The 18534-nt window shown below is 50.8% G+C and overlaps 2 protein-coding genes across 3 annotated transcripts in view; both read right to left on the reverse strand.

Annotated features, from left to right (window-relative positions):
* The window catches only part of HDAC4 (histone deacetylase 4), a 207281-nt gene extending 206442 nt beyond the window's left edge, over window positions 1-839 (reverse strand). For both annotated transcript variants that reach the window (XM_063317859.1, XM_063317858.1), the window contains exon 1: window positions 678-839. The gene's annotated coding sequence lies outside the window, so the exon portion shown is untranslated. The remainder of the gene's footprint in view (window positions 1-677) is intronic.
* RAMP1 (receptor activity modifying protein 1) overlaps window positions 1-18534 on the reverse strand; it is a 322064-nt gene that overhangs the window by 248210 nt on the left and 55320 nt on the right. The window lies entirely within an intron of this gene.

Genomic DNA, 18534 nt, shown 5'->3' on the forward strand with positions numbered 1-18534 from the left:
CCGCCCAGCCTCACCCCGAGAGGCGTTTCCACGCCTAGCTGCATCTCACCCCCACTCCGCACTCACCCGTCCAGCGCGTTCAGCCCCGGCTAAGCTGGAGGGGATGGGTTTGTGGGAGCCGCTAGACGGGTGCGGTTCTTGGATCCACCCGCTTCATTCACAAAAAATGCAAATAAACAGACAGGCGCTCGGAGCACACTCTTCCCTCAGCAGCCGACAGGGTGGCACCCGCCACTCACGGCAAAGGGAGGGGAGGGGGACAAGACCGGAGCAGGTGTCGATCACGGCCCCAAGTCCCGCCTTCCATCCTTTGATAGGCACGGACTGCTAAAAAAGCCCAACCCCACCCTGGCTTCGACGGCCCCCACGGAACCGATGTCCAAAGTGGGGACCCCTCCAATGATGGCTCAAAAGCACCCGCCAGCCTTCGAACGAGGCCCTGATTGGTGCTCTAAAGCGTCAGTCACCCCATGGCCCTGAATATTCTGTCCCCCCCATGGCTCCAAACCTCGCCTAGGTGCCTCCGAAGGGATCCATTCTCCAGCCCCAAAGGCGGAGGGGGAAGACCCTTCCGCCGCAACCCCTCCCCGTGTTTTAAAGGAAAGGTGCCGTAACGATTGCGGAGTAACTGGCATCATACCGCGATCTTCCAGGAAGCCTCCGCGCCAGGCACTGACCTGTGTATGGAAACAGAAGAAGAAAGCAAGGATAAGGAACGAACGACCCCCACAGAAGCCGCCGTTGGCGGGGAAAAGGATAAGAACAGCCCTCGTCGCTACCACTACGGTGCGCGCGCCGCCAACGGAGTCAGCCCGTGACGGAACGCGCCATCTTGGAGTTTTCAGATAGAAACCCACGTGGTATAGACCACTTTTTTCTTGCTCCCGATAAGCCAATCGGAGAACGGAGCTATTAATAGCGGCGCTCCGTTTTTCCTTCCCTCCCTCCCTCCCTCCCTCCCTCCCTCCCTCCCAGCTAGCTTTCCCCCCTTCGGAAGGGGAAGGGAGACAAGTTTTGTAGCCTCAGGGTTGTACAGTATTTGGAAGATTTCGGAAGTAGGAGGTGCGTCTCTGAAGCGGTATAAATTCTCCGCATCTCTGGAGTCTTTTCACACGATTCGGGGGAAGCAGCACTCGTTCGTTCTAGGCATATACTAAATACATTAAAACGTGCCTTTCCAGCTTGACTGAATTCCTATGATGTCGTAGCGGAGCTCTGGAACCTTGTATTCTCATTGGTTTATGACGGAGTTTAAAAAACAACAGTGCTAAAGTGACCGGTGCAGTCTTTAAACAATGTTTACAAATAAGCCAAGCCCACTGGACCTAACGAATCTTACTACTTCAAAACGGGAAGACGGTAAAAGAGGAATCATAAAATCAGACATGAATTATTTTGATACTATATGATTTTTACACTAGGCCCACCTGAAATTACTGCCAGATAATATGACATGCTGCCTGTCTGCAACACACTGTAATCTAATAATTATGAATTTGACCATTTTGGATGCAAAAACTTGAATGTGCATGATTTGTTTCTTGTGGGATCCAAATGAAATAATCCAGTCACAGATCACATCTGTCTACATTTGATAAGCCATCCCAGTTTTTAGCACAACTGTCACACTATTTTTGGACTGACCCATAGTAAATCATAGAAGCCAGTCTTCACTGTACCATAGTTGTGTACCATTGAAAATCCAGTTCACACATGGGTTTCGAGAGTTGCAATACACTACAAGAATGTCAAGAAACTGCTACCTATAGTAGTCAGGCTGCTAATCAGTGCAAGGTACAGGGATCCCAAGTTTTCACTGGTTAACAGGTGCCTAAGGGGCTCAGTTGCTATTAACTTTAAAAGCGCTAGTTGGCTTAGGGCCTGAATAGCTTGTTACCTGGAATTTTAGGCTTCATTATTAGCTTTATAGTAAAGGTGATATTAGCATTTAAGCATGGCATCCATACCTTCTTTTAAAAAAAAAGTTTCAAAACTTTCAGTTGACAACAATTAGAAGTTCCCCATTCTGGCTAATTTCGTTTATCATAATTTTCCAAAAATCTTTGCCAGTTTCTCTTTAGGAAAAAACGCTTGTTTCTTACCCATTCCAAGTTGAACCGAAAGCTTTCCAGCATCCCAAGCCTGCAAGAATTTTTATGTAATCTTGTCGTACAATTCTGAGAGGGAACAGTGCAGCTGCTTCTGTGAGGATGTCCCCCGTTTTCAGTTGTGCTAGCTTTTCATGTTGTTTTGTGATTTCATTTCTGCAGTCTAGTTGATTTACTCACAAAGCCTAAGGCTTCCCCCCATATGCCCAGACACTCTCTTTCTCGAATACCTGATCTGCTCCATCAGAGCTGATTACAGCTCTTTCTCCATCAGGCGAAGGGTCTACAGGTGAAAGCACCTACATGATTGCGCATCCAACACTCCCACTCCCCCATGGTTCCTTCCTGGAGGACACAAGATTGGAGTCAGGTCATCTTTGTCCCTTCAGACGTAGAACAGGAGTGGCAGATCAAGGGAAGGGGTAGAGGGCATAGTCTTTTGAACCACCATCTGGGCAACTTGTCACTCAGCCACATCAGCCCACAAGACCCAAAAGTCCATTTGGCAGCAATGGTTCAGTTTGCATTCAGACTGCCCCCAGCAGTCTCGAGTCAAAAGGAGCCCCACTGCGACCACCTCTCCTCCCGTGAAAGGTGTCCAGTGTATTTGTCCACTCCCCTGTGCACAATATGACCACTCTCCTTTGGCCACTCCCTGCTGGACAGACAGGGTTACGTGGTCCCACAACTGGACCATGAGCCCCTACTGGCTCCCCAGGGGTGTGCTGCTCCCCTGTACCATTCCCTTACCTTATGTTCTCTCCCAAGGGACTACCAGCTAGCACTTACCCCCTCCTGGCTCCTTGGTTGTCTGCCTCCTCCAAAGACCCATGGGTGAATTCATCCTGTGCCAGCAAGCGTGTTCTGTAACTAAGGCAGGCCAATTCAAGCCCTGAGAGGTGCCATGCTGTGATCCCAGACAAGCCTCCAAACTGTTGCCTAGGCTTTGTATTTTTTATTAATGTGAGCTGCTTTGAGTTTTTAGGCAATCAGAAATGCAGGGTATACATTTAACAACAAATTTAATTTTAAAAAATCCAGGCCATAATCCCTTGTGGATCTGTATTATAGAATTCTAACAAATAAGCTTTCTAACCCATGCTTTTGGGCAGTGACTTTGGGCCAGTCACACTCTCTCAGCCCAACTCACTTCACAGGGTTGTTGTTGTGGGGAAAATAGCAAGCAGGAGTATTAGGTATGTTCTCCCTTTTGAGGGAGAGAGAGAGAGAGAAGGAGAGAGAGAGAGATGGATGGCAGGATAAAATAATAATAATAATCTGTAGAAAGTTAAATTCACCTTTCTTAACAGGTTATTTATTTATTTATTTATTTATTTATATTTCAAATTTCCATCACCGCCCATTTCCCCCAAAAAGGGGACTTATTGTAATTTGTGCAATTAAAACCTCACAGGATCTCCTTGACAAATAATTTACTCAATTTCCTGTAAAATCATTTAAAATGATATAAATGACCAAAATGTCATTCATAATATAAATGAACTGGATTTATATTCATCTTAATAACATTTATCTTACTGCAAATTCTATCTTATCTGTCTAGACACCTAGGTCAAATTTACCAGATGAGAAGGATTCCTGCATAATGCCAAAATAAACAGAGGAAGAAGAACACAACCTAAAACTCTAATCCTTATATTTTTCTAGATTTTCTATGAACCCAGTTGTATCAAGTCTCATTTATTCTGATTTATAATACACCTAAACAGGATCCCAGACTCATGTATGGATGAAATATGATGGAGTAGAGATTTCGGGTATATTATCAGCATATCATAAAAACTTATGCTGTGCCCCCTACAGTAATTCCACTCATATTTTCAGAATTTGTAATTCTGTAAACAAGAGGTTCTAAACCCAAATTTTAAAAAAAAACAGGAGAAAGAGGGCATCTTTGGTGTGAACCTTGGCATAATTTTAAGTAGAAAATGCCATTAATAATAACCTGAATTTCTAAGCTGAATAAATTTTATCAATAAAAAATATAAACTTGAGAAAACTCCAAATGAATCAAAACTCACTTCAAAAACTTCCAAGAAATCATATTTGTTTAATTTGTTTGCTGTTTATTTATATGGAAATCATATCAAAGGCTTTCTCAGTGTCCAAAGTAATTACAGCTGCAGGGCCTTGCCTCTTTTGACTTATAGCAAGACCATCAAGTAAAATGAAATATTGTCAGAAGCTTGAAGGCCTTGTATAAATCCACACTGTATGTACTATACTGTCCACACTGCATGTATTATAGTTGGAAAAATACCTAAGTAGCTGTTAAAATCATAGCATCCACATTTATAGTTAAACTTATTTAGTTAGCAGAGTGTCTACCTGGTTTGGGGATGTGATGTTTGTCCCATTAAACTAAAAGTAGTCTTAAAAAAATATCTTCGCTATAAACCTTTAGCAATATAGGAGACAAAAATCCAGTATCATTGTTATACTAATCATCTGGAAAACCATCACGACCAAGAGTCTTCCCCAATTTCATAGATGCTGTTTTTGCTCCAAAAAGTTGACAATTTTCTGAAGTAAAACAGACAGAGTAAAATTAGTCATCTGTTCCTGTAATAAATGTGGCAAACCCATATTCTCTAAAAAAGAATCTATCTCATCTTTATTGAAGGATTAGAATTACAGGTAGTCCTCACTTAACGACTATTCGTTCAGTGATCATTCAAAGTTTCAATGGCACTGAACAAAAGGTAGCTACACCCAGTCCTCAAAGTTATGGCAGGTGCAGCACCCCCACAGTCACATGATCAAAATTCAGATGCTTAGCAGCCTGCCACATTTACAAATGCAGCATGTGCTTCAACTCCCGCCCACCCATCTATCTCCCCCCATCCCTGCCCTTTTGGCCACCCTGCACTCCACCACCTACTCCTGCCGCCCCCTGCTACCTGCAGCTGACCTTCGCCATCTTCTTTCTCCCCCTGCTGATGAGACATCATGGAGGCCTCGCAAAGGGCCAGCAGCTGCCTTAGCCAGGTACAGGAGATGGGGGGAGATAGACGGGTGGGGGGAGTTGAAGTGGACATGAGCACAGCAAAGTGGCAGAGCCTCATCTGCCAAAGGGAGCTCACTGGGCTCAGCTGGGGAGGAGGCAGCAGGATGGAGCCAGCAGTTCGTGCAGGTGAGGGGAAGTGTGAGCTCTTCTCCTAACAACAGCATAATCCTCGCCTAACGACCATAACTGGAACTACCAGGACTGCCATCGCTAAGTGGTGTAGTCATGTGATGTTTTGCCTACTTACCACTTCACTTAGCGACAGAAATTCCACTCCCAATTAGTATCATTAAGCGAGGACTACCTGTATACAGTTTAGGATAACATTCAAAAATAGTCAATTAATGTCATGCGCTGCCTGCCTCTGAATAAGGCTCAGACACTGGTTCGATGGATCAGGCTCTGATTTATTCACAGTGCAGTTACAGCGTCGGAAGAAAAAAGCTGAGAGTGACAGGAGCGCGCCGGTGCGGGGTTTAAATACCCCGCGCCGGTCAGCGCCCCCTCACTCGCGGTCACGTCACCCCCCTTTGTCCAATACGTTGCCTTGCCGGTGGGTGAGGGGTTGTGAGGCCCCTCTGGCGTCCCGGGATCGCCCATCATTGGGTTTTCTATTCATCCGGTGATTGCTGTCAGCTGGGCGATCCCCGTTGTATTGGCGCTGATGGCTCGGGTGTGCTCCGTGATCCGTTTAGTTATTGTTTGTTGGCCGTTAGTCGTTGTGAGTTGATGGCTACTTATCTTGAGCCCCTTCTCCTGTTTCCTTGCTATTGTCATGTGTGCCATTGCGCTGATGACTTCAGCTCAACGGCACTCATGACATACTGCCCCCTGTCCGAATAGTGCTCCCCCCCGGTTTTTTTTTTTTCGGTGGAGCTGTCAAAACGGCACTTTTTTTTTTTTTTTTTCAAAATTCCCGCCGGAGTAGTTGTTGCCCCTCCCTTTGCTCCTCCCTCTACCACGTGCCTTCCCAGGGTGTGTCCATGGTGCGCATGCCCAGGTCACGTCCTGGCGTGCGCATGCTCCAGCCACACCCTGTTTGTTTGGCTCAGTTCGGCGAGGAGAGAGGCGTGGCTGGTCGGGTGCTTATCAGCTCCAGGTAGGGCCCTTCTTTTTTTTTATTTAAAGTGCGTCGCCTTTGTTATATCTCCTGGGCGTTGCCCCCAGGTTGCCCTGTTGACTTGCTTGCCACTCCCCCGCGGCCGGGGGGCGGGGGGAGGGTGCTGGCGAACGCTTGTCACCGCCTCGTGGGCCCGGGGCGGGGGGAGTGAGTCCCGGGGGGGGGAGGTCCACCCAAGTCGCGGGCTTGGGGGGGCCCTTTCCCTTGGGGCACGGGAGGCGGGGGGGGTCTGCGGGGGGGGGTTTGCAGGGGACGGCTTGCTGACCTTGGTTGTGGCTTGTCGGGGTATGCCCGGTGAAATGCTCTGGTTAGGTCAGGCGCGTTAACGTTGTGCGCCGCCACCCATTCCGGGTGGGGGAAGTGTTTCCACCTGACCAGATAGTGTAGAGTTCCTCGTTGCTTGCGGGAGTCGAGTATGTCCCTTATCTCGAAGTGGTGTTGCCCATCGATCATCACCGGTGAGGGCTGTGGCGTGCTTGGGTGCCATCGGGAGGTGGTTGCCGGTTTCAGGAGGCTGGTGTGGAACACCGGGTGGAGTCTCCGTAGGTTGTGTGGCAGGTCCAAGCGTATTGCTACCGGGTTCACTATTTGGGTGACTCGGAACGGCCCGATGTACTTAGGCCCCAGTTTTTTCGAGGGTTGGGTTGACTTTAGGAACTTGGTGGATAGGTAGGCCATATCCCCCGCTTGGAACGTCGGTTGTTGGCGCCGGTGCTTGTCGGCCTGCTCTTTGTAGGCTGCCTGTGCATCCTTCAGCGCCGCCGTGATTATTGGCCATGATTCCGCGATCTTCCGTCCCCAGTCGCTAGCGTCCACCTGGGGTTCCGGGGGTTGAGGTAGCTCCGGTATGGGGACGAAGTCGCGCCCCGAGACTACTTCGAACGGAGTTTTCCCCGTGCTCGTGTGGACGGCGTTGTTGTATGCGACTTCGGCGAACGGGAGCAGTTCAGCCCAGTCGTCTTGGTGATAGTTAGTATATGCGCGTATGAATTGCTCTAAGGTGGCATTAAGAACCTCTGTGGCTCCGTCCGTCTGGGGGTGCCAGGCCGTAGATAGGGCCTGTTGGGTCCCCGTCAGCTTTAGGAAGGCCCGCCAGAATTTGGAGGTGAACTGTGTGCCCCTGTCGGTCACCACACGTGCGGGACATCCGTGTAGCCTGTACACGTGGATGAGGAAGAGTTTGGCTAGCTGTTGTGCGGATGGGACCGACGTGCAGGGGATGAAGTGGGCCTGCTTTGAGAAGTAGTCCTTCACCACCCAAATGGCCGTTTTCTTCTGGCTGGGTGGGAGGTCCACTATAAAATCCATAGAGATTTCCTCCCATGGGCGGGAGGGTTCTGCCACCCGTTGTAATAGCCCCGCGGGTTTGCCTGGTGCCCGTTTGGCCCTAGCGCACGTTGGGCAGGACGCTACGTATGCTTTTACGTCTCGCCTGAGCGCGGGCCACCAGAATTGACGCCGTGTTAGGTGTAGGGTCTTGAGGAACCCAAAGTGTCCCGCTTGTTTGGCGTCGTGTGACCTATGCAAGATCGCCTGGCATTGCGAGTCCGGGACGTAGATTCTGCCTTCCCCCCATGCTAGGTCCTGTGCCATCGTTACCTTGTCGGGGTTTGCCAGGAACCAGGGGTCGGTTTTGAGGGCGGCGGCGAGGTCCGTGCGCATTCCCCCTGGTAGTTGTGGTTGGCTTCTTCCGGTCGCAGGTTGTCCCGCCGTCGGCTGCGCCGTAGAGTCGAGCTGCCTCCGAGCGCCGCTTCGGGTGGTCACGGCCATCCCCAGTTGCGAGGCGGATAGGACCGTCCCAATGGTGTCTGGGGCGGGCTCTTCGTCTTGGGGCAGTCGGGAGAGGGCGTCGGCCAGGAAGTTCTTTTTGCCCGGCATGAACTTCAGCTGGAAATCAAAGCGGCTGAAGAATTGGGCCCATCGGACCTGTTTTGGGCTAAGGCGTCTGGGCGTTCGTAGGGCCTCGAGGTTCCGGTGGTCGGTCCAGACCTCGAATGGTTGGGTGGCTCCCTCGAGTAGGTGTCGCCATGTCTCTAGCGCTGATTTTACCGCGAAGGCTTCTTTCTCCCAGACGTGCCATCGCCTTTCTGTCTCGGAGAACTTCCTTGACAGGTAGGCGCATGGTTTCAGGAGTCCCGTGGGGTCTTTCTGTAGCAGGATGGCCCCCAGGGAGAAGTCTGAGGCGTCGGCTTGGACCACGAACGGCCGTTCTGGGTCCGGGTGCACGAGGATTGGCTCCGTAGTGAACAGCGCTTTCAGCTTGTTGAATGCGGTCTGGCACGCGGGAGTCCAATTCAGCACTGTGCCCGGGTTCTTGGCGCGTCGGGTGTCCCCCACCCCTTTGGTTTTGAGGAGGTCCGTTAGGGGGAGGGCTATCTCTGCGAACCCCCGGGCGAATGACCTGTAAAAATTCGCGAATCCGAGGAAGCTCTGTAGTTGGCGTCTGTTGCGGGGGCGCTCCCAGTTTAGCACCGCCTCGACTTTTGCGGGGTCCATTTCTATGCCGTCCCCGGAGATTCGGTACCCCAGGTAGTCTAGGCGCGCTTTGTGAAACTCGCACTTTGTCGGCTTGGCATAGAGCTGCGCCCTTCTGAGCTTGTCGAGGACTTGCCTGACTAGGGTCACATGTTCCTCGTGCGTTTTTGTGTAAATAAGGACGTCGTCGATGTAGACCAGGACCCCTTTGAACAGATGTTCATGCAGTACCTCATTGATGAGCTGCATGAACACCCCAGGGGCCCCCGCGAGTCCGAAGGGCAGCACTTTGTACTGGAAGGCGCCTAGGGGGCAGTTGAACGCCGTCTTCCATTCGTCCCCCTCCCTGATTCGGATGCGATAGTACGCCTCGCGAAGGTCCAGTTTGGAAAAGACTTTGCCCGTGGACAGGTGGGCGAGCATGTCCTTCACCAGGGGTAAGGGGTATTTGTTGGACAGGGAAGCCGCGTTTAGGCCCCGGTAGTCGGTGCAGAGCCGTAGGGTGCCGTCTTTCTTCTCCCGGAATAAGACGGGGGCTCCGACCGGTGAGCATGCTGGCTCTATGAATCCCCTGTCTAGGTTTTTATCGATGAACTCCCGGAGGGTTGCCATCTCCTTCGGGGTCATCGAGTAGATCTTTGGTCTAGGTAAGGGGACGTCGGGCAGTAGGTCGATCCGGCAATCCGTCTTGCGATGGGGGGGTAGTTGGTCAGCTTCTGCCTCTCCGAAGACCTCGGAGAAGTCGGCGTATTGTTCCGGTAGGTCTGCTGTGGTAGCGGCGTTGTCTTGTGTAGTCGCCTCCGCTCGTCCTACAGTGGGGTTGGTTCTGCCCGCTGGAACTGGTGCTCGATACTCGCCATCGCCGAATGTGAAGGTGCGGGTCTCCCAGTTGATGCGCGGGTTGTTTGTCGCGAGCCATGGCATCCCCAGGACTGCAATGGGCCGTCCGATGTGAGTGACGACGAACGATGTGCGTTCGGTGTGAGTGCCCATTTGCAGGGTGACCGGCTCGGTTTGCAGCGTGGCTGGTTTCCCTCCCGCTGTGGAGCCGTCCAGCTGGTGGAATGCCAGCGGCGTGGGGAGGGGGAAGCAGCGGAGGTCGAGTTTGGCGACTAGGTCGGGGTGGATGAGGTTTTTTGAGCACCCCGAGTCCACTAGTGCCGCGGCCGTGGTGGCTCCGTTGCCGGCAGAGAGTTTGATTGCCGCCATTATTACGGGGCTTTTGTCGTTCCGTCGAGGTGGTCCGCGCCGCTGTCCCACCGCCTGCCTCGCAGCGCGTTTCAGGGCAGGCGGGGAGCTTTTCCCGCCGGCTGGTCGGGGTCTACGTTATCCTCTTCCCCCCAGTAGGCGTCCCAGCCTTCCTCTGGTGTCGCTGTGGCCACGGTCATTCGGCGGTGAGGGGGCGGCCCCAGGTTGGGTGGTTTGGGGCTAATTTTCGGGGTGGGTTTAGGCGCACTGGTCGGCGGTCGGTTGGCGAAGCAATCCACCGTCTTGTGCCCTAGTTTGCCACACTTCCCGCAGGGCTCCTGATTGAATTTCTTTTTTGGGTATATGGGGCCTGCCATCCCCACGTGTGGTGCGGGTACCTTTTTGCCGGCATAGTTTGTGTCTTCCGTGGTTGTCATGAGGACGGTGCGGTGCGCGTGTTCGGCTTTCCCCGCGAGGTGGATCCACCCGTGTAGCGTTTCTGGGTCGTCGCGGTAGAGGGCCCATTGGAGAACAATTGAGCCCCCTTTTGAACATTTCCAGCAGGGTGGTCTCGGACCAGTCGCTGACTTTCCCCGCGAGGGCTTTGAACTCCAGGGCATAGTCTGGGACCGTGCGTGTGCCCTGTTTAAGTCTTTGGAGTGCGCTTTTCGCCCTTACTTTGGCTAGGGGGTCTTCGAAGTAGTTTTTCATCTCGTTGATGAAGGCAGGGAAGGTGGCGAGGGCGGGGGAGCTGGACTCGTACAGTTGGACGTACCAGTCCGCCGCCCTGTCTTGTAGTTTGATCGCCACGGCGGCGATCTTGTCGGCTTCGGAGTCGTAGGAGTGTCCGTGCCTCCCCATGAACTCCCTGGCGTTCGTTACGAAGAACGAGAGTTTCGTGGGGTTCCCATCGAAGAAGATGGGGAAGTCCTTTGGGGCCCGAGCGTTTTGCGCGGCCCTGCCTCTCGCTTCCCGGCCTGTGGTGTCGTCCGCCTGGGCCGTCTGCTGACCCTCCGCTGGCCCGTGGGGGTTCGGTGCTTCGCTCGGGGTGTGGGCCTGTGCGGGGACGTCGTTGGGTGGCGCGGGGGGCATAAGCGACTGGAGCATGGTCCGGAGTTCCGTCAGTTGGGCCCGCATGGCCGCGAGTTCAGCTCGTGCCTCCTCGTCCACGGCCCGCGCCGCCGCTGGGGCCGGCTCCGTCGGTGCGTCGGCGGGGGTGGGTTGCCGGCGGGGTTCATCCTCCCTCTGCCGCTGGTCCGCTTCCTCCGTCGTCTGCTGGGTGTCTCCATCGTCCTCCTCCGTGTTGACCGCCGTTGGGCTGTCGCTCCACGCCCGTTGCTGGGGTGCGATGTGGGGCGCGGGGTCCTCCGCTGGTTTCGGAAGGCATGTTGCTCCCTCCCGCGGTCGGGTTGCCTCCGTCGCCATCTCCCCTTGGGGTTGGAGCTGAGGCTCGGGTCGGGTGGGGTGGGCGTCCATGGCTCCGGGAGTCCGCGGTGCCTCTGGCCTTGGTCGGTCCTCCTCTGTCTCTTGCCGTGCGGCTCGCCCTCCTTGCCCGCGTCGCTCCGGCTTCATCTTGCTGGTCTTCTCGCCGTCTATTCCTCCCGCGGCTCGTTGTCGTCCGGTGGGGCTCGGCGAGGCTGAGTTTATGACTCTCAGCTTTATGTCATGCGCTGCCTGCCTCTGAATAAGGCTCAGACACTGGTTTGATGGATCAGGCTCTGATTTATTCACAGTGCAGTTACAGCGTCGGAAGAAAAAAGCTGAGAGTGACAGGAGCGCGCCGGTGCGGGGTTTAAATACCCCGCGCCGGTCAGCGCCCCCTCACTCGCGGTCACGTCACCCCCCTTTGTCCAATACGTTGCCTTGCCGGTGGGTGAGGGGTTGTGAGGCCCCTCTGGCGTCCCGGGATCGCCCATCATTGGGTTTTCTATTCATCCGGTGATTGCTGTCAGCTGGGCGATCCCCGTTGTATTGGCGCTGATGGCTCGGGTGTGCTCCGTGATCCGTTTAGTTATTGTTTGTTGGCCGTTAGTCGTTGTGAGTTGATGGCTACTTATCTTGAGCCCCTTCTCCTGTTTCCTTGCTATTGTCATGTGTGCCATTGCGCTGATGACTTCAGCTCAACGGCACTCATGACAATTAATAAGTCTAGAATCTGTATACAGATTCTCACTTGTATCCCAAATAGCTGCTACAATATTACATTACTTAATTTTAGTTTTCTCTCCCTTTCCAGATATCATTGCCTTGTGATTTATCATAAAAATTTTGTTTTGGAAAAGTAAAACTTTCTAAGCTCATATTTACTAGAGACCAAAGATCTATATCAGTTCAGAAATGGATGGGATGCACAAAACACTAATTCTTTAACATTCTACAGTACTCTCAAAAATTAAGTTCAGACAGTTCTTGCTTATGATAAAACAGCCTCAACTAAATGCTTTAGCAGTGTTCCATATCAACGACAATGAATAACTGAGTCTCTCTGAATTTGAAAAACCTCTTCCTCTTTGCTAACAAAATATTTATTCTTCACAAAGGACCATTTAAAAATGCATTTGTTCATCAGGCAGAGCAGTGCATTTCACAAGAACATGATCTGAAATTATAATAGTGTCTATATCACATTCTTTAACTTTAGGTATCAAAAAGTGAAAAATCAGGAGCCAATTTGAACAAAAGCAATTCCTATGTGCAGAAGAGAGAAAAGAATATTCCTGTTTGGAAGAATTAGCAGCATACCAAATACCTACTAAATTAAATTCAGACATGTAATCTAGCAATATATTATGAAGCCAAGAATGCAATATGTATGGTGAAATCTTATGAACTAACAAATAATCCAAAGTTTAATTAAAATTACCTCCTATATGATCCACTGACTTAATATGAAAATAATTATGTACTTCCTTTGGGAAGCATGTAGTTGGACCACATAACTCTAGAAGTGATCACCCAATCTCACAATAAGTATTATGAAAACAACCATCACTTTGTTTTTATCTTCAACAATCAGCTTAGAAAATCTATTAATTAAAATAGCAATATATTTAGTTACCTTTCTCACTCAAGATCTCAAGAAAATCTGTTTCTTCTTATGAAAAATATAAGTCTCCTGCAACTCCAGAGGATCCTGGATGAAGTGGATTATCTGGACCCCTTTCAGTCAGGTTTCAGGCCCAGATATGGAACAGAAACTGCATTGGTCGCACTTATGGATGATCTCTGGTGGGAGCAGGATGGAGGCAGTGCATCCATCCTGGCTCTCCTTGACCTCTCAGCGGCTTTCGATACCATCAACCATGGTATCCTTTTGGGTCGGCTCAGGGAGTTAGGGGTGGACGGTGTAGTTTTGCACTGGTTCACCTCCTTCATCCAGGGCTGATCCCAGTCGGTGTTAATAGGGAAGGAGAGATCGGGCCCATGGCCCCTCCTTCGTGGGGTGCCGCAGGTTTCAGTACTCTCTCCTCTCCTTTTTAATATCTACATGAAACCACTGGGTGAAATCATCCATCTCCATGGGATGAGGTATCATCAATATGCTGATGATACTCAGCTATACATTTTCATCCCAGGGAGGTAAGTGATGCTGTGACTGCCCTTTCCAGGTGCCTGGGGGCTGTTGGGGTCTGGATGGGGAACAACAAGCTTCAGCTGAACCCTGGTAAGATGGAGTGGCTGTGAGTTAATGACCCCTCAGCTTCCAGGAATTTGCCATCTTTAGTTCTGGATGGGGTTGCACTGCCCCAGTCAGACCTGGTGAGTAACTTGGGGGTCCTTCTGGAGTCACGACTCCTGCTCGAAGAGCAGGCGGCAGTCGTGGCCAGAAGGGCCTTTGCGCAACTTCGTGTTGTGCACCAGTTATGCCCCGTCCTGGAGTGAGAGGCCCTTCGAACGGTCACTCATGCCCTGGTCATCTCCCATATAGACTACTGTAATGCGCTCTACATGGGGCTACCCTTGAAGAGTATCCGGAAGCTACAGCTGGTCCAAAATGCGGCTGCCTGGATGATTTTAGGTGCTTCAAGATCAGCACATATAACTCTGCTGCTCCGCGAGCTGCATTGGGTGCCAGTTTGCTTCTGGGTCCAATTCAAGGTGTTGGTTATCACCTTTAAAGCCCTACATGGCATGGGGCCAGGTTACCTGAGGGACCGTCTCATCCCCATCACATCAACCTGCAGAGACGGTATGCTGCGGACCCTGTCTGCCAGACAATTCCATCTGGCAGGGTCCAGGAGGCCGGCCTTCTCTGCAGCAGCTCCCACCCTTTGGAACATCCTTCCCCCAGAAGTGCGGTTAGCCCCCTCTCTTCTGGACTTCAGAACACAGCTGAAAACCTGGTTTTGTCACCATGCTTGGAGTGGGGAGAGGAAGAGCCATTCTTGGGGCTGGTTAAGTTCCCTAGTCCTGCAGGGACCAGCCTTATCCCTTTATGGGCTGAATTTTATCTGTCCATATTTGGATTTTATTGTATTTTATATTTATTGAATATTGGTATTATTTATAATTTTATTGAATTCTAAATTGTTTTTACTGTGAACCGCCCATGGTCCCCCATGTGGGGGAGATGGGCGGTGATAAAAATATGATAAATAAATAAGCAGTTTGATTTCCCATCTTTTTAAACTTAGCTAAGATTTATTGAGACTTGGCAGGCAATCCCAATCCTTTAACATCCCAGGTTAGAAAGGACAACTGCCAGCTGATACTGTGAAGTATACATATAGGTATGAATAGGTGTATATATACAAAAGGTAAATTCCAGGCAAAAATGAGTATGATCAAAAATGAAGATGGCAAGAACCTAACAGAAGAAAAAGAGATCAAGAAAAGGTGGCAAGAATATATGGAAGATCTGTATAGGAAGGATAATTATATCGGGGATAGCTCTGACGGTGTGGTCAGTGAGCTAGAGCCAGACATCCTGAAGAGTGAGGTTGATTGGGCCTTAAGAAACATTGCTAATAACTAGGCTGACCACACATCCCATTTTGAACAGGACAGTCCCATTTTATTAACATTTTCCAACCATCCCATCATTTTAATATAAATATCAATTTTGTCCCATTTTTTAAAAATGTTGGAGCAGTTATTGGTAAAAGCAGGAAAAAAATGAACTTGAAATTGTAAAGGAGGCTGACATGGCGGTAGTTCTCAATCCGGCAGGAAACCTAGAGTGGAACCGGAGGAACAGCTGATTGGCGGTGAGCAAGAGGAAGAGTCACTGCCGCCAAACAGTGCAGTGGAAGACAGTCAGAAAAGCACGCCCAGCAGAAAAGAAGTCAATTGGCTCTCACGCCAAAACAGCGGGAAGAAAATAAAATAAAAGGGCGTGCCAGAGAGGAACACGTTGTCAGGGACAACCGTTCACTAGACTCCTCTGTTCCTGTTCTTCTGCCCCAGCTCGCCACTGTCCTCAGTGCTCCGCTTCTCCAGCCTCCTGCCACCTCGTTCCTGTCCTCCCATTCCAGCTTGCCTCAGCCTGCCACTGCCCTCATCCCTCCACTGCTCAGCCCTCTGCTTCTCCAGCCTCCTGCTGCCTCATCCCTAACCTAAAGTTAAAGAAGATGGCGTTCAAACATCTCAAAGATAAAATAGGGTTTTTTTAGATTTTTTTATCCCACATTTATCATTTTTATAAATAACTCAAGGCCGCGGACATACCTAATGCTCCTTCCTCCTATTTTCCCCACAACAACAACCTGTAAGGTGGATTGAGCTAAGAGAGTGACTGGCCCAAGGTCACCCAGCTGGCTTTCATGACTAAGGCAGGACTAGAACTCTCAGTCTCCTGGTTCCTAGCCTGGAGCCTTAACCACTAGACCAAACTGGCTATAGCACACCTACATTTCATAAAATATGACCAGTTTCATAGGTGATACACAAAAAGTTGGAAAGTGAATTAGATCAGATGGAAACGGGGATTTCTTTCAAAGGTAGAGTGGAGCCCATAGATTTCACCTGTGGTTCCAGGTACTAAAAAAATGGAACTCTCAGGATCTGTAGTGTTTTAAAGCTACTTGTAATCCACTATTATAGAAGTAGAAGATTCCAAGGTGTTTCACATCATAAATGCACACAGAGACTTGTTTTTGGAGTAGCATCTATCTATAGTACATTGACATTTTGGTAGACAGCCATGGCCCACATACTACAATGTTGTCTACACTGACTGCTATTTAAATAACATCAGGGTCCTAGAGAAAATGGCGAGGTACCTTTACAAAAGTTCAAAGCAACCTTGTAGAGATTAGTGGACTATAGCCTTCAAACATGATGCAGCAAATGTGAATTCTTTAAACCTAGGATTACTTACTATGGTCATTGAAGCCATTAGTGGACAGCTAGGACCACTGAATGGAGCAGAGCTTAACACAGCAGAGAAGCTGCACACAGAAAAAGAATATTATCTTAAATAGCTTTAATGAGCACGTTAGAGAAATACAGGTTATTGATCTTACACACTCAGCCCTCCCAAGCATAAAGAATCACATGCTTAGACAAAGTAGGTTTAAAATAAATAAAAAGAGTCTTAGTGATTTTATTCTTGGTTCATCTGTGGTGGAAAAATGAAGATTCTTTGTTTCTTCTGTTCCCTAAACTTAATGAACTCTTAGCCCTCATAGCTGCTAAGAGCTGTGTGCAGAAAATGGGATAAATCCTTGTTCAAGGTCCAAGCCTGTGGCCATAATGGAGGGAGAGAGAGCAGCATGCTTGCTGCCTCCTCAGTCGGTGGAAGAAGGAGGAAGAAAGAAAGAGGAAGTGGGAGTAGCAACAGACAGCTTCCTTGCACATAGAGAATTGCATCATGGGATCAACTCATCTATATTGTCATGATCACCGTTGCGATGCTTGTGACATCGCAACGGCTCACATAACAATACAAGGAAATGGGTACCGGGCAGATTAAGGGAAAAGGCAACTAGCTAACAAAAGAGAGCAACAGGTGCTGGCAACAAAGTATCGACTCTAGCCGGAGGTGTGGAAGGAAGAGATACAATGTTGCAAAGAAGCTAATTGACAAGACCCGACCATGAGGCGCGCCCGAGCTGTCAGAAAGATTACGAACCTGATCGCCCGGCAATGACCCATCACCGGCCGGGAAAAACAGTCAAGGAAACACCCGAGGCACAGGAGGGGCTCCACAACCCCTCACCTACCGGCGATGGAACCAACGGGGCTTGGGGCACACTCGGAGTGAAGAGGGGTGGAGCGCTGACCGGCACGGGCTATTTAAATCCTGTTCCGGCGCACTCCACTCACTCTCAGCTTTTCCAAGGGCATGCATTCTATACTCAAATAAAACCAGAACCTAAGCCTACACTAGCATCTGTGTTTTACTGGGTAGCAGGCAGAGCCTGACATAAAGCTGAGAGTCACCAAACCAAAATCGCCAAGCTCCACCGGAGAAAAAATTTTCCGCGGGAGAGACCAACTGGTGAAAAACGAAACCGGGGACAGCGATGGAGCCAGCACTTCACACCAGAGGCGTGAAGGACGGCCTGCAAGAGGCAGAGGCAACCTGACGGTGGCTGGAGGCAGCGCACCCCAAAGGAGACGCAGACACCCTCCCTGCCCACACCGCACCCCAGTTCCAGACCTGGAGCTCCAACCCAGACGGGAGAACCCCGACGGAAGATGAAGTCGGGGACCAGCAACTCCTCGCTTGGGCCGACGGAGCAGGATCCCGGACGCGAACACCCTACTCCACCTGGAGGCTCCGCTACCCCCAAACGCCCGAGCAGGAAGGCGCAAGACTACGTACCGGACAGCATCTGGCAGCACCGACGTCGGACGACCAGGGCACGCCAGACAGGGTCACAGCCCTGGAAGCCAGGGTATGATACCTTGAGCACCTGCTCCTGTCCCCACCATTGGCAGATGAGGACACGACCCTGAAAGCCAAGGTACGAGACCTGGAACATATGCTCCAGTCCCTAGCAACAATCGTCAGCGAGCGCTCCAAGACTGAGGTGGCACAGGGGGTAAGAGGGGATCGGGGCAACATACCCACCCCGCCAACAACCCCGAGTGGAAGAGGCCAAACACGAGACTCTGTCGCAGGAATTCGCAGCCCCAGGCCAGTGGGAGCCATCCCTCAACACCTACAGGTAGGGGACCCGCAAATTGGGAGGTTCGCCAAAGACTTCCCCATACAATTTGACGGGAGCCCCACGAAACTGTCCTTCTTCCTAACTAATGCGAGGGACTACATGGCCCAATACGGCCATTGCTTCAACACAGAAGCCGCCAAAATCTCGGCAGTGGCCACCAAGCTCCAAGACAGGGCTGCGGACTGGTACGTACAGATGTCCGAGTCTGGAGCCCCAGCCTTGGCCGATTTCCATGACTTCCTCACCCAGTTGAAGCATTACTTTGAGGACCCCCTGGCGAAAGAAAGGGCAAAGTGCACACTCCAAGCGCTGCGGCAGGGAAGAACAGTGGCTGACTACACCCTCGAATTCAAGGTCCTCGCGGGCAAAATCACGGAATGGTCGGAGGCCACCCTGATCGACATGTTCAAGCGTGGCCTCAACCGGGAGGTGCTTCAATGGGCACTCTACGGGGACGACCCAGCCTCTCTTCACGGGTGGATTTGCCTAGCCAGTAAA

The sequence above is a fragment of the Candoia aspera genome, chromosome 1 (genome assembly GCF_035149785.1).
Source record: "Candoia aspera isolate rCanAsp1 chromosome 1, rCanAsp1.hap2, whole genome shotgun sequence".
Lineage (NCBI taxonomy): Eukaryota > Metazoa > Chordata > Lepidosauria > Squamata > Boidae > Candoia > Candoia aspera.